At 42.2% G+C, this 11,013-nt stretch overlaps 1 protein-coding gene across 2 annotated transcripts in view; it reads right to left on the reverse strand.

Moving 5' to 3' along the window:
• Positions 1-3,287, reverse strand: part of GULP1 (GULP PTB domain containing engulfment adaptor 1) — a 310,878-nt gene extending 307,591 nt beyond the window's left edge. The window contains exon 1 of one of the 2 annotated variants that reach the window (XM_061135150.1): positions 2,851-3,287. The gene's annotated coding sequence lies outside the window, so the exon portion shown is untranslated. Of the gene's footprint in view, positions 1-2,792 lie in introns of both variants that reach the window. The other variant, XM_061135151.1, reaches the window with a different exon arrangement.
• Positions 3,288-11,013: the final 7,726 nt, after the last annotated feature.

An 11,013-nucleotide genomic window follows, 5' to 3' on the forward strand; every position in this document is an offset into this window, starting at 1 on the left:
TCAGCCAGTATTCTTTAAAAATAAAATTTATGATTAAACTACAACTATGATTAAAATGCAAACTAGCCATTTTTATAAATTAAACACAGATATGTCACTATTACATATGCAATTTAGATATAAATTTTCCAATTTATCCCTGTATACCTCAGCTGAATCAACCAAGACAGAAGCCCTATGACCTTTATGCTTAAATATCTATTAACATAATTTCATCTCTTTAATGCTCACTATAAGCTTCTAACTATGTAAAGGAACTTTCTTTACTTTGCAAGTGGAAAAACTGAAATCACAGACAGGGAAAACACTTTGCCAAGGGTGATTCATAAAGTCAATCTCAGAGAGTAGGCTGATATCCACAATCTCAAACTCACCAACCCAGTGGAAATACAAACCATATCAGCATTTTTTACTGTTCAGCCCCCCCAAAACCACAACAGTAGACCTACCTTCCTGAAAAAAAAAAAAGTAGAGAAAACATGAACAATTTTAACACAAAAAAGAAAGGTCCTAATTACAGATAAGAATCCAGTTCCCAAGCTAGTCTGAAACTTGGCAGCAGCAGGGCCTTACCTATTGGGCCAATGTGTGAAATACTGAGATCACACCAACTTCTACTCCTTCAGGTGAAAGAGCAAGATCTATTATTGAGATCACTTTTGACAAACACAAGGAAGACATTTAGACCCATTTTCTACTGCAATTTCATGGCCTAATTCTGTGCTATTTGAGAATACCTAATTGATTATTTGATTTAGGTGGAAAACATCTGCTCAAAACCCAAGTCTTCAGTTCTTACTGGCTATGAAAACAAAGAACGTCAAGGTCAAGGGCTTGAAGTTGCAGCAAGCCTAGTCCAAGCTGGGGAGAGAAATAGCAACAAAATGTGGGTATCCCCCAAGTATGATCAGCACAAAAAGCATCAGGTCCCCAGCTATTCCACCGCACCACTGAGAGGGACAATGGTCAGACTTTCCTCCTAGAGCACTTCTTTCACTCTCCTCTGTCACATCTCACTGCACTCTATGCTTAGTTTATTTTATTTTTTGGCCAGGAAGACTGATCTTAGTCACCTAAAAGTTCTCACTGCAAAAGAAACCCCTTGTTTAAACTCAAGTACAACCAACAGCTCCTTTCCAATTATCCCCTGCAACTTCCCCAGTCCCTTTTATGCCTGGCTACTGAGCTCAGTCTAGTTTGGCTGCCTGCCAGCTTCCTCTCTTCTTTCCTTGTCAGTCGTGAAGACTTGGAAAACACTCCTGGACAGCTCAAGCAGACCTTTTAGTTATCCAGCGGGCCAGTACCTTAGCCTGGGTGCTGTTTCCAGCAAGGCTTGCAGTCGCCAGCGACTGCACTCTCCCAACTGGGTTTTCTAGCAAGGCTACTTGTTTATACGGTGGAAGGAGGGAAAAAATGGCAGAAAAGGGGGTGATTTGCAAATCTGAAAAATGTCCAACTCCGTGTCTGAGTCTCCTACCTCCTCACATTCAGTCTATCTCATTACTGCCCTCCTTTTAGCAACTTATCACCGATTTGAAATCAAAGACAAAATCATCCCTATCAGGGTCTCCTTGTAGTCCCAGAAATTAACAAGGGGAGTCACAACAGGAAACTCTCCAAAAACTTTTATTCTCAAGTGCTGATGTAAGATTAAAAAAAAAAAAAAGCAGGTCCCAAAATAAATGTATTAAATCCTTCCTAATTGCATTACTCTTTGTCAAACTTGCAGACTGAAACAGTGCATGTAAATTTGATTGCCAGTGAAAGGGAAGCTGGAGCAATTGGGAAAAACTGAGGACACAGGAAGAGACACCGTGACTGGCACCCCGCACTTACTCGGCGTTTGCCCCAGGTACTAAGTGCACCCGCCAAGCCCAACGCCAGCTACCTCTCTCTTACTCTACCCTGGCAGGCTAGTTCCAGCTGCGGCTTCCAGCTTCCTGTTCAAGTTCCATTCAACATCGTAAACACATTCCAAGAAACCCAGCCTGCCCAGAGTTCCCTCCCGCACACAGGGAACTCTGAGCTGCGGCCCCGGGAGCCACGGGGAAGAACCGATGGTGCTGGGTCCCGATGCGTGCAGGGAGCCAGCCCCCGAGGTGGTGAACCCCGGCGAGCCAGCTCGGCGCGGGAACCGAGAACCCAGGGTCTCATCAAGCCGCTGCGCCGCGCGCCGCTCTAAGGTAGAGCCTGCCTGAAGGAACTACTTGACCCACCCAGTCAAAGGGTAACCGTGTGGGCGCCGCCCCTGAGTTTGGGCCCTCCCAGCCCTGGGCTTTAAAGAATCGGCGGCCCGGCCTCGCAGCTTCGCGCCTCCCCGCCCCCATACCCACACACTGCTGGAGCCAACAAAAGGGAGGTTACGCTGGAAGAAGTTTCGCTCCGGGGTCGCCTCGCGGTGACCCGGCGATGACTTGCCTGCTCAGCCCCGTCCGGTCCGCACACTCTCCGCCGTTCGGATCCGCCGGCGTCCCGCCAGCTCCTGCCCACCGGCCCCGGCCCCCCGAGACCAAAGTTACCACAAAGGGCTCCAGGAGTCGGGAGACCGCGGCGTCCCCGACCTCGGAGGCTCTCCGTCACCATCCCGGCAGCACTGCCGCGGCAGTCGTCAACAGGTCTCAGCCGCCCTTCTTGCTGAACGACGCCCTGAGCTTTCCGCCGTCCTAATTTTTGCAACCTGCCCCGCGGCGGCACGCAGCGCCGCGCTACCCCTTCCTTCCCCGCCACCCGGCCGCGGCTGACCACCGCCCGCCGCCTCTCGGGATGTCAGTTTCAAAGAGACTGGAGGCTACCTGGCGGGACGCGCGGCTCCCCGGGAAGCCCTCCGGTGAAACCACGGTCTCCCCGTACCTTCCTGACGGATGCAGTCGGGTCAGGCTCCGGGCAGGGGCGTGGAGAGCCGCGGCGTCCTCGGGGCCGGGCGATCTCCGCTCGGGCACAGCCGGGGCGCCGTCTCCGTGGCCGAGAGGGAAAGTTTCTCTACGTCAACGGCGAGCTGGCCTCGGGACCCTCCGGCTCCCGTCCCCTCCCTCGACGCGCTCGCGGCCCCCTCCCTCCTCTTCCTAATCGGCTGAAGCCGTTACTGGCGCGGGCTGGCGGCTGGGGCTCGAGGCTCGGGACTCCGGGTCGCTCCCGGCTGGGAACGCGGGGCTCCCCCTCTCGGCCAGAAGGAAAGTCTCCCAGACGCGGCTGGCGCACTTGGGGCGGTCTCCTTGGACACTTCCAAACGGGACGCCTGTGTTCCAGCTCGCTGACTTTCTTCAGTCTCTGATGCTCGTCTCCTATGGGCCCACTGGGTGCTGTGGCATCTGCACGAAGGACCCAAGGGGCAGAGGAATGTGGAGAAGGCTAGGCCTTACCCAACCCGGGTCTTAGTTGGCACAGAAGACAAAACCCAGTTCCACCCACCCCCCTCCTCGTCCCCCCGCCGCGTTTCCTTTTGAACCTCCTCCCTCAAGAACCGGATCGCGACTATTAGCCTTCCCTTATCTCTCTGTGTTTCCGAATACAATTTTAAAACACTTTTGCTGCTTAACAAGGAGAGAGCGGGGTTAAAAAAAAAGTGTCAAAAAAGCACATATACGAGTAGACCATTGCAGCGTTTATCAGGAAAGGATTGACACAGTCGTTGCTGTGACTCTGACCGCAACTCTGCACTTTTTTTCCATTTTTTTTTCCCCTCAGTTTTTAAAAACAGACTGAATCTCTGCACTTCTTTATGCCTTAAAAAAAAAAAAAAAAAAAAAAAAACAGAAAAAGAAAAAGAAAAGAAAGAAAACTGCCTCCACCACCAGATCATGCTCGCTTTCTCCATTCAGATATTAACCTCCAAAATTCAAGACTTCTATATGGGGTTCGAGGGAAAACACAACAAACCATTTTCACTAACACGTTTAAGCGATTATTTGAGGATGAGAGGACATTTACCAAAGTTATGGGTAAACATAATTTGAACGTGAAAACGGAGAAAGGGGAAACGAAAAGCAGTTTTTTTGCAGGACTAACAAATATACAATACAGTATATTTGTTATATGTATATTACAGTGGAATCCAGGGCTTAGAATCAAACTAGTCATATTCCTTTCCAGATTCCATGCTTAACTCATTCTGTGCCCTAGGACACCGGTAGCAATCACCGCTGCCAAAAGGAATTATATAATAGAACTCCAGAGTCACAGTCACATTTACAGGAATTAGACTAGTGTCAGGCACAGAGAAGGTACTCAATAAATATTTGGTTCTTGTGTCCCTCTAGATTTGACTATAACTAGAAGATGGTACTGGAAATTTCCCCCAAAGACCTTGTTAACTAAATCAATTTTCTTCTCCCTAATGTTTTTTTCTGTTAGAAAAGATACAACATCACAATTAAAAAAAAAAAAAAAACACACACACACACACACACAACTAAGTTTATGGATTACCCAGCTCCAGTCAAACTCCCTTTACTTTAAATACAAGCAACTGAAGTCCAAGAATCTTAATTGATTTTCCCCAAATCTCATTGTTAGGAGGTGCTAAAGCTAGGACCAGAAACCAGGCTCTTAGTAGGCAGAGTCCTCTTTCAGCTATGTTTTCCACTTTATATCACAACAATCAAGCAGTAAAATAATTGTATTTAAAACATTAATCATAGGACAATGCTGGTTGCTTTTTCTGTAAATAACCTTTAAACAGTTAATTTTCAAACAACCACTAAAAAATAAATGATGACATATAGGTGATCAATTAATATTAAAATGATTCTAAGAATAAATCAAATGATAGCCCACAGCATTGATACTTAGGAATAATAAGGTTGACCAGATGACCAAATCCATGCTTATATAATTATAAATATATAGGTATGTTCTTTTAACACCGTATTTTAAAATTAAATACAGAACTCTAGGCTCCATGGACATGCCAACAAATCACTGGGATCTATGGCTCTCACTTTGAGAAACACTAGTTTAGTCTTCAATATTCTGGCTCCACTTGAAAGAGTAGGTCATAAGAAGAAATAAGGCTACAGAACTCAAACATAAGCTCCATCGTTTAAATTAATGGAAAATTTCATAGCATGTACTTATTTCTTATTCATTTGCCTCTGATATCTTTAAAGAGAAGTTCTTCTAAACCTTTTCCTACCTTACTCAGTGTTGAAAGTAGCCTGGACTTTTTTTTACGTAATTGGACTTTTATATAATTCCCAGGTTCTCAGAGATATCTTCCTTCTGAGTAGGGATTATCTACTACACCAGCCTCCTCTTGAATTAGCCACTAAAATAATTTCTTGAAGGCATTTCTTAATCTTCTCTTTAGAGTTCTATACTCCCTTTCCATGAGACTTGGAAGTTACCAAAAAGAGAAAAAATTATAACCATAAAGCACATCTATCATGGATGAATGAATGGGGATGTATTAATCCCCATAACTGTCTTTTTCTAATCATTACATACAGAGTTAAATATTACTTATCTTTATATTTCCTCACAATGTTTAAGATCTCTAAACATGCTATTGCTCCCTAATTTTTATAACCTGACTTTTGATACGAAGTGCTTTATGAAATGTCTTAGAAGTTCAAAAATCTCAAAGATGTCAGAACCAAGTTTTTAAAAACACTAAAATGAAATGGCAATCCACTCCAATATTCTTGCCTTGAGAATCCAGGGACGGAGGAGCCTGGTGGGCTGCCGTCTATGGGGTCGCACAGAGTCGGAAACGACTGAAGAGACTTAGCAGCAGTAGCAAAATGAAATAGAAAAAGGTTTAAAATCAGATCTATAGCACGCTCCAGGAGCTGAAGATGCAGGGTAGCAAGAAGACGGGTTGCAGAGGCTCTGGCAAGGCACCACCATTAGAATGTGCCTATCGAAAAAGCAAGAGAGTTCCAGAAAAACATCTATTTCTGCTTTATTGACTACGCCAAAGCCTTCGACTGTGTGGATAACAATCAACTGTGGAAAATTCTGAAAGAGATGGGAATACCAGACCACCTGACCTGCCTCTTGAGAAACCTGTATGAAGGTCAGGAAGCAACAGTTAGACCTGGATATGGTACAACAGACTGGTTCCAAACAGGAAAAGGAGTGCTTCAAGGCTGCATATTGTCACCCTGCTTATTTAACTTATATGCAGAGTACATCATGAGAAACGCTGGGCTGGGAGAAGCACAAGCTGGAATCAAGATTACTGGGAGATATATCAATAACCTCAGATATGCAGATGACACCACCCTTATGGCAGAGAGTGAACAGGAACTGAAAAGGCTCTTGATGAAAGTGAAAAAGGAGAGTGAAAAAGTTGGCTTAAAGCTTATCATTAAGAAAACTAAGATCATGGCATCTGGTCCCATCACCTTATGGGAAATAGCTGGGGAGACAGTGGAAACAGTGTCAGACTTTATTTTTGAGGGGCTCCAAAATCACTGTGGATGGTGACTGCAGCCATGAAATTAAAAGACGCTTACTCCTTGGAAGGAAAGTTATGACCAACCTAGGCAGCATATTAAAAAGCAGAGACATTACTTTGCCAACAAAGGTCTGTGTGGTCATGGCTATAGTTTTTCCAGTGGTCATGTATGGATGTCAGAGTTGGACTATGAAGAAAGCTGAGCGCCGAAGAATTGATGCTTTTGAACTGTGGTGTTGGAGAAGACTCTTGAGAGTCCCTTGGACTGCAAGGAGATCCAACCAGGCCATCCTAAAGGAGATCAGTCCTGGGTGTTCATTGGACGGGCTGATGCTGAAGCTGAAACTCCAATACTTTGGCTATCTCATGCGAAGAGTTGACTCATTGGAAAAGACCCTGATGCTGGGAGGGATTGGGGGCAGCAGGAGAAGGGGACAACTGAGGATGATATGGCTGGATGGCATCACTGACTTGATGGACATGAGTTTGAGTAAACTCCGGGAGTTGGTGATGGACAGGGAGGCCTGGCATGCTGTGATTCATGGGGTCACAAAGAGTCGGACACGACTGAGTGACTAAACTGAACTGAACTGAACTGAATTCTACTTACAGCAAATATTCGGATTTCCATTTGAAAAGTCTTCACATGCATCATAGGAACATACCATTTGCTGAATGATCCATTATTTTCCCAGTGATCTTAGAAGTAATCCTTACCATATATTAATTTTGATATAAAATAGGGTCTGTTTATGAACTTCCAGGTGTGATAAAAGAGTAAAGAGAATGCAATAAGACTCCTTCCAACTCCCACCAAAAAAGGTGTTATACAGACTGAAATTCAACCAGGGTTCCTTTCCAGCCATGTCAGTGGAGCTCATCCATTAGTCTGTAGAAAGGGGAATCTTTTCTCACTTATAAAGACATCCTCAGCTCATAGCTAAACACCTGCAGAGCTTCCTTGGAAGGGTTCTCGGTGTTTTTCTAATTTGCACAAAACTACCATATGGGCTAGCAGCAGTCCTTTGCCATTTATCTTTCAGTGTATTCCTGCAATAAAACATTATTAATTGCCTCAGCCTATAATTGTTTAAAATATGTGTTGAGTAAGTTCCCCTTAACTCCTCTTCAAAAGTTTCATCGTTATTCTCTCGTTTATTTTTCCAAATGAACTTTGGAATAATTCTGTTAAGTTTCCTTATCATGTCTTCTTCTTTCCTACCTTTGATCATTAAACTCTTCTATTAGAATTGTGTTAAACTTATGTATCAGCTTACTTGAATCACTTCATTATTCAATTTTTTCTTCTGATCCTGAAACAGAAGGTGCATTTCCATCCTGAAAAGAGTGGACTTCTGCACCCATTCATATCATATCTTTACCTTCCAGCCCATTAGCCCATAAAACTGCCACTTGTTGAGCTCCTTGTTTTCTGCTAAGGATGAAAAGGCCTTTATTCTACAATAACTACAGAACACAAACAACACTTGGAATGTCGCAGCCTGACTTTACAGTAGAAAGGGGGGGAAACAAAGATCTTGATCCAGGTCAGGTTTCCACTTCTAGTTCCAGCTCACGTGCACCCGAGACTGCAGTGAGTGCCTTTTGAGGAAGCCAGTCATGATCAAAAGAGAAAAACTTGTAGCTGCTTTATGGAAAGGCTTGGCCTAATGACCAGGGCTGGTCTCCCGAGATATGCTCTCCTGCCTCAGCATTTGCAGGCTTGGAAAGTTTGCTCAAAGTAGTTTTATTTTCATGAAAAGCTGCAGAATTCAGAAGATATTTTGTCCACTTGAAGACTCACATACTTAAAATACAAGAAATAGAACAAACAAATCTTATTGCAAATAGAATTAGGTTATTTTTCTTTTAATAAGGTAGGAAACAAATAATACATTCTAGATTGTCTAAAAGTGATTTTGGGCACAAGAAAACATTTTATTTGAAAATTATGATTTGTGTTCTTCCACAAGAATGCTAATTTCTTAAATGCCTTTCAAAGTTTTATATCAGAATTTACCCAGACTGGATGAGTAGGGCCTGGCAAAAATGTAAAGCAAGTGAGGGCACCTATATGCTTGATCTTGACATAATGTGATTTGGGGAAATGTCATCATGCTTTAAAATGCAAAGGGTGCATTGGCTCCTATTACAATCTAACAACAAAACACAGAGTCTCTTTTTCATTACAGGGATAAAATAATACTAGCCATGGTTCTTCTGCAAAAGGCAGTCTATGGTATGAATTGCTAGAACACAGATTTGTCATGTTGGTTCCATGTCAACAATCTCTCTAGCCTGGCAACCTGAGAACACACACAGATAAAGTGCTATCAATTCAGTGGAAATTGGATGGTTTTCAGCGGGTGCAATTGTGTGAGCCCATTCTTCACTTTCAAAAATGAAGCTCTCCAGAAGCAATTTCAAAATCACATAGATATTTCACATATACTGAGAGTGTAGGTAAGGATCATCTATTTTCCACAAAATAAACTGCTAAAGACTTTAGGATGAACACCACTATAAATACAATGTTCTGTGTGAAAATCTATACATTATAAATGTTAAGAATATAATAAAATACTTAAGGAAATGAATTGTTTTTATTGAAAATTCTGTGCACTGTACCATGGGCTTCAGTTCAGTCACTCAGTCATGTCCGACTCTTTGCGACCCCATGAAAGATGAACTCTCCAGATCAGTAGGTGCCCAATATACTACTGGAGATCAGTAGAGAAATAACTTCAGAAAGATGAAGAGGCGGAGCCAAAGCAAAAACAACACCCAGTTGTGGATGTGAATGGTGATGGAAGCAATGTTCGATGCTGTAAAGAGCAATATTGCATAGGAACCTGGAATGTTAGGTCCATTAATCAAGGCAAACTGAAAGTGGTCAAACAGGAGATGGCAAGCATGAACGTCGACATTTTAGGAATCAGCAAACTAAAATGGACTGGAATGGCGGAATTTAACTCAGATGACCATTATATATACTACTGTGTGCAAGAATCCCTTAGAAGAAATGGAGTAGCCATCATAGTCAACAAGAGTCTGAAATGCAGTACTTGGATGCAATCTCAAAAATGACAGAATGATCTCTTTTCATTTCCAAGGCAAATCATTCAGTATCACTGTAATCCAAGTCCATGCCCTGATCAGCAATGCTGAAGAAGCTGAACGGTTCTATGAAGACCTTAAAGATCTTCTAGATCTAACACTCAAAAAAGATGTCCTTTTCATTATAGGGGACTGGAATGCAAAAGTAGAAAGTCAAGAGATACCTGGAGTAACAGGCAAATTTGTCCTTGGAGTACAGAATGAAGCTGGGCAAAAGCTAATAGAGTTTTGCCAAGTGAACACACTGGTCATAGCAAACACCCTCTTCCAACAACACAAGAGAAGACTCTACACATGGACATCACCAGATGGCAAACACAAAAATCAGTTTGATTATATTCTTTGCAGCCAAAGATGGAGAAGCTCTATACAGTCAGCAAAAACAAGACCAGGCACTGACTGTGGTTCAGATTATGAACTCCTTATTGACAAATTCAGACTTAAATTGAAGAAAGTAGGGAAAACCACTAGACCATTCAGGTATGACCTAAATCAAATCCCTTACAATTATACAGTGGAAGTGAGAAATAGATTTAAGGGACCAGATCTGATAAACAGAATGCCTGATGAACTATGGATAGAGGTTTGTGACACTGTACAGGAGACAGGGATCATGATCATCCCCAAGAAAAAGAAATGCAAAAGAGCAAAGTGGCTGTCTGAGGAGGCCTTACAAATAGCTGTGAAAAGAAGAGAAGTGAAAAGCAAAGGAGAAAAGGAAAGATATACCCATTTGAATGCAGAGTTCCAAAGAATAGCAAGGGGAGATAAGAAAGCCTTCCTCAGTGAACAGTGCAAAGAAATAGAGGAAAAGAATAGAATGGGAAAGACTAGAGATGTCTTCAAGAAAATTAGAGATACCAAGGGAACATTTCATGCAAGGATGTCCTCAACAAAGGACAGAAATGGTATGGACCTAACAGAAGCATAAGATATTAAGAAGAGGTGGCACACCTCTTGTACACAGAACTGTACCAAAAAAAAAAGAAAGAAAGAAAAACTATAAGGATACATTGTACAACTCAGGGAATATATCCAATATTTTACAATGACTGTAAATGAATGTAATTGTGAATCACTCTGTTGTACATCTGAAACATTAATACTGTACTCAAGTATACCTCAATTAAAATAGAAATTTATTTACAAAGTTAAACATATTTTTAGATATGTTATACATCAATTAGTTCTAGATGTACAACATAATGATTTTATACAGATATATATTCTTTTTCATTAGAACTTTCTGAATTTATGTTTTATTATAATATAATTGCTTTATAATATTTTGTTAGTTTCTGTTGTACAATGAAGTCAATCAGCTATATGTATATATTTTTAAATGATCACAACAGTAAATCTTGTTAACATTCATCACTAACACAGTTACAATTTTTCCTTGTGATAAGAACTCTTTAAGACCTGCTCTTGTAGCAACTTTGGTATATACAGTATTATTAACTACAGTAAATAATACTATACATTGTTTTCCCAGTACT

This window comes from Dama dama, chromosome 33, assembly GCF_033118175.1.
Source record: "Dama dama isolate Ldn47 chromosome 33, ASM3311817v1, whole genome shotgun sequence".
NCBI classification, from domain to species: domain Eukaryota; kingdom Metazoa; phylum Chordata; class Mammalia; order Artiodactyla; family Cervidae; genus Dama; species Dama dama.